Source organism: Melospiza georgiana, chromosome 25 (assembly GCF_028018845.1).
Source record: "Melospiza georgiana isolate bMelGeo1 chromosome 25, bMelGeo1.pri, whole genome shotgun sequence".
Lineage (NCBI taxonomy): Eukaryota > Metazoa > Chordata > Aves > Passeriformes > Passerellidae > Melospiza > Melospiza georgiana.
The window spans coordinates 3,468,119-3,481,344 of NC_080454.1; positions in this window are offsets into that span (position 1 = coordinate 3,468,119).

A 13,226-nucleotide genomic window follows, 5' to 3' on the forward strand; every position below is an offset into this window, starting at 1 on the left:
GAGGGGGCAGAGGGGGGCTGTGGGGTCCCCTGAGGTCCCCAATAACCCCAGAGTCAGTGCCAGTGCCAGTGACTGCACGGTGAGCACTCCACAGCCCCCACCCCGAAACCCCCACAGCCCCTCCCCAGGGACTTGGACTCATAAATCTCCCTCTCCTCTCCTTCCCAGAGCTCTTCTCGGTGCTGATGCTGGAGTGTTCCACCGAGCCCATCCAGGGTTCCCCCTGACTCTCAGCTGCCTCAGCACCTCCAGCCCCCTGCGGCCCCGAGCCCCCCTCCTGCACGTGTTCTACCGGGACGGGCAGGTGGTGGGGGGCCTGCAGGGGTCCCTGCAGCTGCTGGTGCCCACCGTGGGGGTCTCCCACTTGGGGAATTACAGCTGCCAGGTGCGCTCTGAGGGTGGGGCTGTGCGGAAGAGCAGCACCTGGCTCCACATCACGGTGCACTGTGAGTGTGGAGATGGGCACGGGGAGCCCCCACAGCCTCCTTGGGTCCCCCATCACGGTCTGGTTCCCCCATAAATGCCCGAGTGCCCCATCCTTTCCTGGGTACATCACCAGATTCCCCACTCCTACATGAGTGCCCCCATTTTCCCTTTAATCCTTTTCCATGTCCCCCCGTTACTGCTGGGGTCACCCTCTCTGTCCCCCCATTCCTCACTGGGGTCCCTTCATCTGTCCCTGGTTCAACCACAGCCCTCTCTGATTTCTCCCATGGTCTTCAGGTTCCACCATCCCCTTCCTAGGTCCCCATACCCTTCTTGGTGTCTCCCCATCTTCCTCTCCAGATGACAGGTCCCTGAACCCTCCATCCTTCCTGGGGGTGCCTTTCCAAGCCCCCTTCAATCTCTGACCCCCTCTCCCTCAGTGGGATCCCCCTTTCCCGTTCCCACCCACCCTCCATGGGTCCCTCATTGTCCTCTGGTGCCCCCCCTCCTGCAGGAGTCCTGCTCTCAGAGGTGTCCCTGTGGGCACAGCCCCCAAGGGGACAGGTGGCACTCGAGGACTGCCTGGTGCTGAGCTACACAATGGCCATGGGGGCAGGTCCCTTGTCCTTCTCCTGGAACTGGGGGGCTCGGGGGCACCACTGGGAACTGGCCCCCACCTGGAGATGAGGTACATGGCGAAAATGACAGCGGCCAGCACTACTGCGGGGACAGCGTGGAAGAGAGTGTCACCCTGAATGTCACTGTCCTGGGAGACCAGAGCCCTTGGGCTAAGGATGACCCCACCCACAATACCTGCATCCCCATCCCACCTTGCCCAGTGCTAGTCGCATCTCTGTCCCCGCAGTGCCCGTGGCCAATGCCTCCATCACCCCCGATCACACCAGATGGGCACAGGTGACAACGTGACCCTGCATTGCTCAGTGCAGGTGGGCTCAGCACCTGTCACCTTCACCTGGCTGCACAACGGGCTGGAGGTGGCCCGGGGTCCCCTCCTGGATCTTGGGAACATCAATGGCAGACATTTGGGCACCTACCAGTGCGTGGCCACCAACCAGCTGGGACAGGACGGGCACCGAGCGTTCCGGGCACTCTGCCCTGAGCTGGTCCTGGAGGTGACACCTGGCTCACTCTGGGTCACAAGTGGGGTCACATGGGGTCACCGCGGTGTTCAGGACCCCTGGGGTAATGGGTGATCCTGATGTGTCCCCCTCTGTTTCTTGCAGTGGCCGCAGGGGTCGGTGGGGCCCTTTCCTTCCTGCTTCTGCTCGTGGGTGTCATTGTGGCCTGGAACCAATGGCACCGGGTGGGTGGGTGGCAATGGGGGGACGGGGGTCCCATTCAGCTGTAGAGGCCTACAAAGAAGAGGGTGCAATAGGTTGGCACCCACAGGCCCAAAATTGTGACATTGGTGGGGGTCCTGTAGGGATCGGGGACGTGCTGGAGGGTCCTGCAAGGATATTGGGGGTTCTTTCAAGGGCCCTGGGGGCGTTTGGGGGGTCTTTGTCCCTCCTGGGCTTTGGGTTCTTGAGGTTGAGTTGGTCGGGGGCACTGGGGATGTTCATCTGGGGCATCAGGGATGCTTGGAGGTCCTGTGGAAAATTTAGGGTCCTTTGGGAGCTCAGAAATCCTGAGAGTGGTCAGGGCCCAGGGTCCCTTTAGTCACGCTACCACTTTTGCCTCAGCAGAGTCCAGGACGGAGAAGGAAAGGTGAGTGGGGGGCTCAAACTACAGTCTCCCCTTTTACCCCAACCCCCAAGACCTCCTATTCCCTCCCCCACATTCCCGTTATTCCCTCAGGGCCCCCCCCGGATCTCCCAGCCCCCCCAGAGGAGGGGGAGGTGCTGTACACGCACGTCGTGGTCACCAAGAGGGCAGGGGTTGAGTACGGGGGGGACACACACAGAGGGACACAACACCCACGAGTGTCACCCAGATCCCACAGCCCGTGTCTCTCACAGCGTCCTCCCGTGCCACCACCCTCCAGGATTCCCAGGTGACCTACACGGAGCTGCAGGGACCCCAAGGGCGACCACGGGAACCCAGTGACATCCACAGGAATGTGCTGTGACACTGGGGGGAACTGGGGGGCACTGGGGGTCCCCACCCATCGGCACCCACTCCTGTGTGTGCTGCCACTAAAAACTGCCCCTCCCCTCTCTGTGGAGGCACAAAGATCCCAAAGGGCTGAGAAATGAACAATTTCCAGAAACAGCAATGACATAGAATAAAAACAACAGCAACGGAAACAAAGTTCAGAGTCTGAATTGTCACAAAAGGAACGATTTCCGGGGAAAGTCACCAAAAACGAATAAACTTCAAATATTTCCTCTAGTTTTCCTCCACCAGAGGAACCTGGCAGGTTCCGGGACCTTCCTTGCTCTGATGGCCAAAGCGGCCTTCAGGAGCTCTGTATTCTCTTGTTCCCTGTCCCAAACCCCTCCTCTGCTGTGTTCCCCAAACGAGGAACTCACAAAGGTCCTGTGGGGATTCCAGAGCCTCCCCCTTTTCCAGGGCAGACGGAATCAGGCCATGGCACAGGGCAGGGTGTCAGCGACTGGAAATTTTTATGTCTGGAGACATTTTGGAACTCGTGTGTATGGTGGGTCAGGCCTTGCTTTTGGTGAGACAGGGCTCCATCTGTCCATCAGTCTGTCAGCCATGGCACACTGGGGACAGGGTGATGCTCTGGCAAAGCCAGCTCCTGAGTGGCTGGGTGACCAGAAATGCCACCTGGGGAGAGGGCCCTTGGTGTTCCAACTGGCTTAAAAGGCAGAGCATGAGGTGGCCAAGTCCCTGATTGAGTCTTCTCTTGGGGTGTCTGACCCATCCATACTGGAACCCAGGAGTTGGCAACCCATTTAAATGAGAAATGTCTGCCAAGGAAAGTGGGATATTCCTGAAATGGAAAGAAGACCCATATCTAAAGCTTGCTTTAATTTCAAAGATTGTGGGACTCTCAGGCCAAAATGTTGGAAAAGGAATAACAGCAGTTTCCTGGGAAATTGATAAACCAGAACAGAATAAACAACACAAACCCAGAACTTTCCCTTCCACTCAGTGCTGTTGGTTTTTGTGGCGGTTATAACTGTGGCCAGCAGGGGACATTAGAGGGACACTCCCGACCAGCAGGGGGCGCTTCAGGAAGCACTCCCAGCCAGGAGGGGGGCCCCCTGGTCCAGCTCCATCCCCTCAGGGGCCATGGCGGCCTCGGACAGGAGGGAGGAGGGGAAATTGTTTCTTTTGCAAACTCACGGGCACCAATCGGTCCTGGCACCACCACCAGCAGCGAGCAGAAGCCGCCAAGGCAGCAGGTTGGATCCCAGTGCCCACTGGCAGCGTAGCAGTGTCCCAGGGCCAGGCACACGCCCTGCAGAACACTCGCCGCCGCTCTCCATGATCCCAAATGGAAGGAAGGCAGTGCCTGACCCCAGGCAGGTCACGGGACCACAGCAGCAGCTCTGGTGGTTTTAAACCACAATTCCTGCAAGTCCTCAGCCTTTGTCTCCCTTTTCCTCTTTCAGTCCTGTCACAGCCGCTCTGGAAATGTTGAATTGCCCTGGGATGTTGAGGAAAAGCTGGTACTCGGTGCTGACTCTGCCTGGGCTCCTCAGGGGGCTCCAGAGCACTTTTGGAGTTCCTGCTCTTCCTGGGCCACTGCTGGTCCTGACACAGAAGCCACAGGGGGAGGAGGAAGAGGAGGAAATCAAAGCCACAGCCCTGAGGGCTCTGGAGCTGCAGCTAGAGCACAGGGAGAGCCTAGGCTGGAAGCAGTGCCTTGGGAGGCCAAAATGGGGCAAAACTGCAGCTGGTTGGGCCAATGCCCCTGTTCTGCTCTGGGAGCTCAGACTCTTAAGGAGGTGTTGTAATTATAGCTGGAGTTACTGAAGTTCAGCTGTGCTCCTAAATCATCCTGGTGCACAAACAGATGGCTTTGCTGCGTCTTCCAGGGATTTTGGGCGACACAAGGCAATATTTGATACCATTTGGGCGTCATATGCTGCCAGCTCTGCCCACAAGGACCTTTCTTTACTGCCTGGAAGATTTTTGCTGGTGCTGGGGATGATTCAGTGCCTATGCCATGTGGCTGGTGCTTCCTGCTGGCCTTCCAGGAGGGCCGAGCTGGAGCAGCGGACGAGGCGGGAGCAGCTGGAGGAGGAGGTTTCCCATGGGAAAAGCATCTGGCCATGCAGGTGGAGCAAGAGTGACGAAAATTTTGCAGGGTGGTCAGATGAGGCCCCCAGGGGCTGGGCCACAGTGGGGCACCACTTGCCATTCCGGCTGCCCCCAGATTTTGAGACAGAACAGTGACACCCATCGGCTCCCAAATCTCTCAGTGCTCAGGCACAGCCGCACAGGAGGACCCGGGGATGATTCGGATGCTCCCAGGCTCGTTCTCAACAAAGGGCAGGGCTCCGGGAGCGGTCGGCACATCCCAAAAGAGCAGCCCGGGCCTGCTGGAGCCCGAGTGCTGCGGGCAAGGACGGCATGAGGGAGCCAGGCCCCACACAGCCGGCACTTCCCCAAGAACGTCTCACCCTGCAGGGGCTCGGCAGCCTCTGCCGGTGCCAGCCCCGGGGCTGTCGAGGGGCGCGGCCGGAGGGGCCGGGGGGTGAGCGGCTGGGAGGGGCCGGGATGGAGGGACTGGGACCCCACTGGGGAGCCCCGAGCGTGGAGGGAGCGAAACGGCAGAGGGGAGACCCCGGGACAGGGGGGAGTAGAGACCCTGTGGTGGGGTCTGCAGAAAGGAGGGACCGCAATGGTGGTCCTGGAGCACCGGGAAGGGGCCCAGCTGCCATCGCGCTGCGAGTGCGGGGACGGTCACGGGGTGTCCAAACTGACTGTGACAGCGTGCCCGAAGCCACTGTCGCGATGTGTCGGGACTGAGCGTTGCCAGAGTAAGGCTCCCAGAGCTCCGGGAAGTGGAGGGGTACCCTGGAAAGGGGTGCAGCAGGTGTGGAGCAGAGCCCTGTCTATTCCCTATGCCTTGTGCAGGTGAGGAGGGCAGGGAAGGAGCAGCTTTGGGAACACCTGGAATCCAAACAGGATCACTCCCCACAGCTCCATCATGGTCATAGGGCAGAGCCACTGCTCAATATTTCCCACATTTCCCTCTTGTCTGGCAGCTAAACCAGAACCCGAACTTTCTTTCCATGAGGTTCCAAAGGGCTGCTGGTTTTGTTCAAGAAGGAGGATCCAGTCAGGTTGTTGAGCGGGTTGTTGTGGCATTTGCAGTAGTTATGGGGCTCTCTTAGTCCCTTGGAGACAGGGATTAAATGATCAATTGCTGCATTTCCAGAATGGTTCCCTCACAGCTGCCTCTGCAGGGGTGGTTTCCAGCCAGCCCTGCTCTGAAAACCATCAAAAGTCCTCACAGAGACACTGCTTGAGCTCTGTTTGGGTTTTGTGCTTCTTGCAGGGCTGAGCAAATCACAGGCAGGCCTTTTTCCACCCACAGAATTCCCACCTCTGCAGCAGCTCTAGAGCTGCCAGAATCAAAGCCAGGGGGGCAGGGGGGACCCTCAGGTGCTGGCTGCCACCTGGGGCTGGCCAGAGCAGGGCTGGGCAATGGCCATCCCTGTGCAGTGGGGCTGGGCCGTGGCTGGGCCCCACCCTTGGATGGCCACTGGCTTCAAGGAGCAGGAGTTTGGGAGCCCCTTCCTGGCTGGGGCTCCATTCCCCAGCGGCTCTTGGTGGCTCAGATCCTGCAGGAGACGAGCAAGAATGGAGAAATCTGGAGCCCCCCGGAGCTGCCATCCCCCAGGACAGGACCCCCTTTGTCCAGCATGTGTCCCCCCTGGGACAGGATCCCCCCATCGCAGAACACTCCCCTCCCCCCGCCCCCCATTTGACACTTAGCACAAACGGCCTCTTCCTTCTTCTGCAGGACAGAAAAAGTGAAAGTGTTGGGGCACAGAGTCAGATACCCCCATCCCCCAGAGCCTCCCCAGCCTTGCCTGCAGACCCCTAACCCTTACTAGCCCCACTCTGGGGTTCCCCCAACACATTCCCTGCTCTGTTGTTTCCCAGAATAACCAAGGAACAAACTGGGGCATTGTGAAATTTAGGGATCAAATGGAGGAAATGGAAATGAAGAGTGGAAAAAGCCCCTGGGAGCTTGGGGCACACAGACTCAGAGCCCTTCAGAATCTCCCTGGTGTCACCCCCAGGCCATCAGCACACTTCAAGGCCTGTGCTGGGCTGTGGGTCACCCCAAAATATGAGGCACTCAGGGAGGGGGCTCCAACCCATGGACCCACCAAGCCGCTGCCCATCTCTGGCACCGTCATTCCCCTGGGAACCCAACCATGGGACCCCCATTCCTTCAGTCCTCCTGTCCCGGGGACCGCAACCCAGTACTCACATTCCCCAGGATCTCCATGGCCCAAAACCTCATTCCCAAGGAACCCTCTCCCATTCATTCCACTACCAGACATTCCTCTTTCCCCAGAACTTTGATTCTCCCAGAAACCCTAATGCCCACTGGATCCCTCATTCCCCTGGTACCCTCATACCTAGGACAACCATCCCCTGACCCCAAATCCCTGGAGCCCTCATTGTTCTGGGACTTCCATCCCTTAGTTCCCCCAGCCCTGGGCACTCCCATTCCCATGGCACCTCCATCCCTGGTGACTCCCCCTACTCAGAACCCCCATTCCCAGGGACCCAATACCTTGGGCTCCCATTTCCCTGGAACCCATCCCTGGCTCTCCAAACACCCTGTACACCTCACTCATGCTAAGCCCATATCCCACCTTCTGCCACTCTGTCTTGTCCCCATCCTGTCCCCTCCCTGCCCACAGCCTGTCCCCAGCTTGTGGTCACCCTGCTACCACCAGGTGCCACCTACACATGAGGAAGAGACCTGACCTTGCTTCCTTCCCCTTTGGCCATAGAGCCACCACCCAGGAGACAGCCACCCTGGCAGTTGTGACAGCCAGTCCACATGGCTGGGGACACCAGGATGGCCAGGAAGGTGAAGCTGTTCCTGTGAGGTGAGTGCCCTGGGCACAGACCTGACACTCTGGGGATTGACCTCTGTGACACAGAGACCACTGGGGAGGGGGCACAGGGAGTGGGAGAACATGTCGGACACTGAGGTGCAATTCTGCTATGAGGACAAGGAGGTGTAGGGGTCCCTCAATAGGACTGTGCTGTCCCTTTCCCCTCTGCAGCTGAACCACAGTGGCCGCTACTGCTGTGGAGGCTGGGTGAGCTCCAACGTGTCCTCGTGGGTGCTCTCAGCGCCAGTGACAGTGACAGTGCACAGTGAGCACCCCACGGCTGGAACTGCAATCTCCTGACACCCCCACCACCACCTCCCAGCAGACTCAGAGTCACAGTCCTTAGCTCCCCTCTCCTGCCCTGAGCGCTTCTCGGTGCCGATGCTGGAGGGTTCCCCAAGCCCACTGTGGGGTCCCCCCTGACTCTCAGCTGCCTCAGCACCCCCAGCCCCCTGTGGCCCCGTGCCCCCCTCCTGCACGTGTTCTACCGGGATGGGCAGGTGGTGGGGGGCCCGCAGGGGTCCCTGCAGCTGCTGGTGCCTGCCGTGGGGGTCTCCCACTTGGGGAATTACAGCTGCCAGGTGCACTCCAAGGGGAGGGATCTGTGCGGAAGAGCAGTGCCCGGCTCCATGTCACGGTGCACAGTGAGTGTGGGGATGGGCACGGGGAGTCACCAGAGACCCACCGGGTCCCCTTCCTGGGTACCTCTGTGTCCCCCTGACACCTTTATTGTTTCCCTTTGCCTCCACCCTCAGTCCCTTCACTCCTCTGTGGTGTGACCCAATACCCAAAGTCCCCCATCACACCCATCCCCCTCATCCCTATCCCTCAAACTGGCTGCCAGCCCCTTCCTGTGCCCTCAGCCTTGTCTCTGTTCCCGCAGTGCCCGTGGCCAATGCCACCATCACTTGAAGTCCCCTGTCACATCAAGTGCATGCAGGTGACAACGTGACCCTGCACCACTCAGTGCAGGTGGGCTCAGCCCCTGTCACCTTCACCTGGCTGCACAACGGGCAGGAGGTGGCCCAAGGTCCCCTCCTGGAGCTCAGGGCTGTTGATGTGGGACATTCGGGCACCTGCCAGTGCGTGGCCACCAACCAGCTGTGACAGGAGGACACCAGGCTCTCAGCCCAGAGCTGGTCCTGGAGGTGACACCTGGCTCATCCTGGGTCACAGGTGGGGTCCCACGGGGTCACCAGGGTGTTCAGGAACCCCAAGGTTCAGGTTGACCCTGGTGTGTCCCCTCTGTCCCCAGCAGTGGCTGCGAATGTCAGCAGGACCCTCCTGTTCCTGCTTCGGCTCCTGGCTGTCATCGGGGGCTGTCACTGGTGGCACCGCCAGGGTGGGTGACAATGGGGGGGGGGGATAGGGGTCCTGGAGTAAGGAGGAGCCCCCAGAGTGGAGGCAGAGGTCAGCAGCACCAAGGGTACCTGAGCTGGGGGACACTGAGCCTGCAGTGACCTCAGCTGGGGGTCCTGAGGGATTTGGGGGGAATTTGGAGAGTCTTAGCTGTGCTCTAGGGCCATCCCCGGATGGGCTTTGAGGAACATTGTGGTGCATTGGGAGTTCCTGGAGGGTTTGGAGAGCTGCTAGAAAGCTGTGCAGGGATGTTGGAGGATCTTTTTGGCTCCTGTGGGCATTTGGGGGCCCCCCTCTCTGCCATGCTTGGGGTTCTGGGGGCTCAGAGGGTTGGGGGCACCAGAGGGACTGGGGGCACTGCGGTGATGCAGAAGTTCCAGGAGGTTCAGTGGTGATCAGAGTGTCCTGGGGGAATCAGGGATCCATTGGAATTTGGGGCTGCAGTGGGGATATGGGTGGTTGGAGCTGCCAAGGTCCCAGGAAGGTTCAGGGGTCCCGGTGTCCCCATGGTCACCCCCTCCCCTTTCCCTTGCAGCCACCAGAAAGCTCCAGGAGAGGTGAGTGGGGGGCTTTGGCTGGGACTCCCCTCTCCCCCTCCCCAGACATGACACAGAGCCCCCCCATCCCCACAGGATCCCCTGGCAGGAAGGGGCAGTGTTGAACCCCCCACATGGGCACCGAATGGGTAGATGGTGAGTACAGAGGGTGACAGTGACACATCACCCGCGGGTGTCACCCCCACCCAGGTCCCCACAAGCAGAGTCACTCTCAGGGCCCCCATGGGTGTCCCCCAGCCCTGCCCCACCTCGGGATGCACAAGTGACCAATGCGGAGCTGTCGGGACCCAACGAGGGACAGTGGGACCCCTGTGACTACGATGACATGCTGTGACGCTGGGGGCACTGGGGGTCCCTGCCTGAGGGCAACCACCATCTGTGCCCCCAAGCTCCCATGGGTGCTCACCGTGTCTCTGGGGTGGCCACGAGTGGGGGGTCCCATGTGGGGCTGCCCAGAGCTCCCCGTTCCAGTGCTCCCAGTGCTCCCAGTACCCCTAAAGGCTCCCCATTCCCTTCCCCAGAGCCAGGAAGCACAGGACCCTTGTCGCTCTTATTGGACCCTTGTCGCTCTTATTGGACCCAAAATACAGCTCTTTGATTAAACTGGGAGAAATGGGTTTTGTTTGTCCAGCTCTGTCAATTCAGCTTGGGAAGGAGCCAGGTCCTTGTCAGGTTAAGGAGCAGATTGTTGTTGCTTTCTTTCCAGTTGACCTGGGGCTCTCTCAGTACCCTGGGGACAGGGACAAATTGATAAATTGCTGTATTTCCTGTCTGGTTCCCTCCCAGCTGCCCCTGCAGGGCGGGTTTCCAGCCAGCCCTGCTCTGAAAACCATCAAAGGCCTTCACAGGCTCACTGCTTGTGTCACTCTGGCTTTTGTGCTTCTTGCAGAACTGAGAAAACCACAAGAAGAACAAAACCCAAGAACTTTTTCTACCCACAGAATTCTCACCTCTGCAGCAGCATTAAAGCTGTCAGAATCAAAGGCAAGGGGGCAGGGGGGACCCTCAGGTGCTGGCTGCCACCTGGGGCTGGGCAGAGCAGGGCTGGGCAATGGCCATCCCTGTGCAGTGGGGCTGGGCCATGGCTGGGCCCCACCCTTGCATTGACACGGCTCCCCAGGATGTGCCACCCCTGGACTGGTTTCCTCCAGGTCATCCCCAGAACAAGATCCTCCCTGGACAAGACCCTCCTGGATGTGCCCCCCCAGGACAGAACCCCCTCCTTTTCCATCTGACTCTCAGCACAAATGGCCTCTTCCTGCTTGTCCTGGAAAAGGAAAATGAAAGTGTTGAGGGAGCACAAGCAGACATCCCCCAAAGCCTCCCAACCCTTCCCTGCACCCCTCACACACCATTTTTCCCCTCCCCTGGGTCCCCCCAACCTGTTTCCTGCTCAGGTGCTCCCCAGGATTGCTGAGCCAGGAACTGGGGCTGAGGGGACCTGGCACAAAAGTGAGGAAAATAAGGGAAATAGAGAAATAAAGAGAGGGAAAAGTCAAGAGCAGGGGAGGGACAGAGTTAGAGCTATCCAGAACCCCCATGTGATGTTTGCCCAGAAAACAAGCAGCACAGGGGGGCAGTGCTGGGCCCCAGGTCACCCCAAAATCTGAGGCGCCCCAGAGAAGGAGCTGTTACCCCCGTGCCCCCCCCCAGCCACTGCCTGTCCCTGGCACCCCCTTTCCCCTGGGATCCCAAACATGGGAACCCCATTTCTTTCAGTCTCCCCTTCCCTGGAGCCCCCATCTCCGGACTGCAATTCCCCAGGATCTCCAACCCCAAGGAACGCCATCCTGGTTAATTCCAGCCCTTGGGACCTCCCTTCCCTTGGGGACATTGATTCCCCCAGGACCCCCAATCTTACATGGCCCCCATTCTCACAGGGCCCCCTTTAACCCTGCACCCACATCCTTGGCCACCATCCATTGATCAGAAATCCCTGGAGGCCACATTGTTCATAGACCGTCATTCCTGAGTCTGAGTCTACCTAACCCTTGGGACCCCGATTCCCCTGGGACCCCATCCCTGGGCATCCCAATTTCCATTCCCCTGGACACCCATCCCTGGCTCCCTACACAGCCTCAGCCTCCAAATTCTGGCAACACCATGTCGCATCATCACCCCCATCTCTCAACAAGTTCCCCAACCTGCCACCATCCTGTCCCCACCCTGCCCCCATTCTGTCCCCACCCTGCCCCCACCAAGGGCCACCTACACGTGGGGACAAGACATGACCTCGCTTCCTTCCCATTCGTCCGAAGAGCCGCCAGCCAGGGGAGCGGTGGCCACAGCAGCGAGTGACAGCCAGTGCACATGGCTGGGGACACTGGGATGGCCGGGAAGGTGGTGCTGCTCCTGTGGGGTGAGTGCCTTTGGCAGGGGCCAGACACCCCAGGGATGGGCCCTGGTGAGGCAGAGACTGGTGGGGAGGTGGCACAGGGGTGCTTCAGGGTCCTCTGAGGTCCCCAATGCCAGGAGAGTCAATGCATGAGGTGACCAGGGTCGTGGGGAGGCTTTAGGGACAGGAGAGGGGGTTAAGGAACATGGGGACAATAACAGGGGGATGGAATTTGGGAGGCATCGTGGGACTGGTGAAGGTGTTGGGACATGAACAGGGTGCCTGGGGGACCAGGACAGGAATTAGGGGAAAAGCACCATGCAGATGGGCCCTGGGTACAGAGACCAGGGGACTGGTGGGGGTGACCTGTGCCAGCATGGGATGGTCCTGTCATCCCCAATCCCACGGTGTCCATGGTGTCCCTGTGTCCTGCCTCAGCCTAAGGTGGCCCTGGAGCCCAAGTTCCTGAGAGGTCCATGAAACTCTGGTGTCCCCACAGGAGAAATGTGGGGATGATGCCAAAGCCCGAGCTCTAGTGCTGCTGTAACTAAAGAGCCACCCCCACTGAGCCCTGTCCCTTCTCCCTTCCAGCCCAGAACCTCAGCTTCGCTGGTGAGTCCTCAGAGGATGCCATGGCCCAACCCTGCTGTTCTCAGCCCCACGCTGGTCCTGGCAGGCTGGTGTCCCCTGTCACCTGCAGGCACCCAGACCACCTGGATCATCGTGGAGCCCCCCTGGATGCCAGCGGTTCTGTGGGACCGGGTGACACTGACCTGCCAGGGCTCGGGGACCTCCAGTGCCACCACATGGTACAAGGATGGGCAGCACTGGGGACAGCAGGGACATGACCGCCTCACTGTCACTGAGAATGGCACCTACGAGTGTAACAGAACCGGCAATGGGCTCAGCCTCCCCGTGAGAGTCTCTGATGGTAAGAGGGGTTGAGCATCCCCAGCCTGGCACCTGCAGGGACCCCAAGGGCTCTGGGTGGGCTGCGCTCCATGGGTCACCTCCTGTGTGACCAGAGCCCATCCCCTGCATATGGGAACATCCCAAAGCATGCCAGTGGGGAGGGGCCCCTGTATTGGAATTGGGGACCCCCAGTGTGCTGGCTGTGACCCAATGGGGGGGTCCCTATTGAGTGGTGCCTTCAGGACCCTCCAAGCCTTCCTGATGTGACAGGACCCACTTGTTCCCCAGACTGGCTGGTGCTGCAGGTGCCGGCACACCCACTGCTGGAGGGGGACACGGTGACACTGCGCTGCCGGGACCGGCAGAACAACCTGGTCACCTGGGTGTCCTTCTACCACGAGGAGAAACAGCTAGTGGAGCTCCAAAATGGGACAGAGCTGACCCTGTTCCCTCTGAAGCTGCACCACAGTGGGCGCTACCACTGCAGGGGCTGGCTGAAAGACAGGGAGTGGGTGGTGTCCGCGCCGGTGACAGTGACAGTGCATGGTGAGAACCCCACAGCTTCCACCCCAACACCCCCACAGCCCTTCCCCAAGGACTTGGGGTCACTGTCCC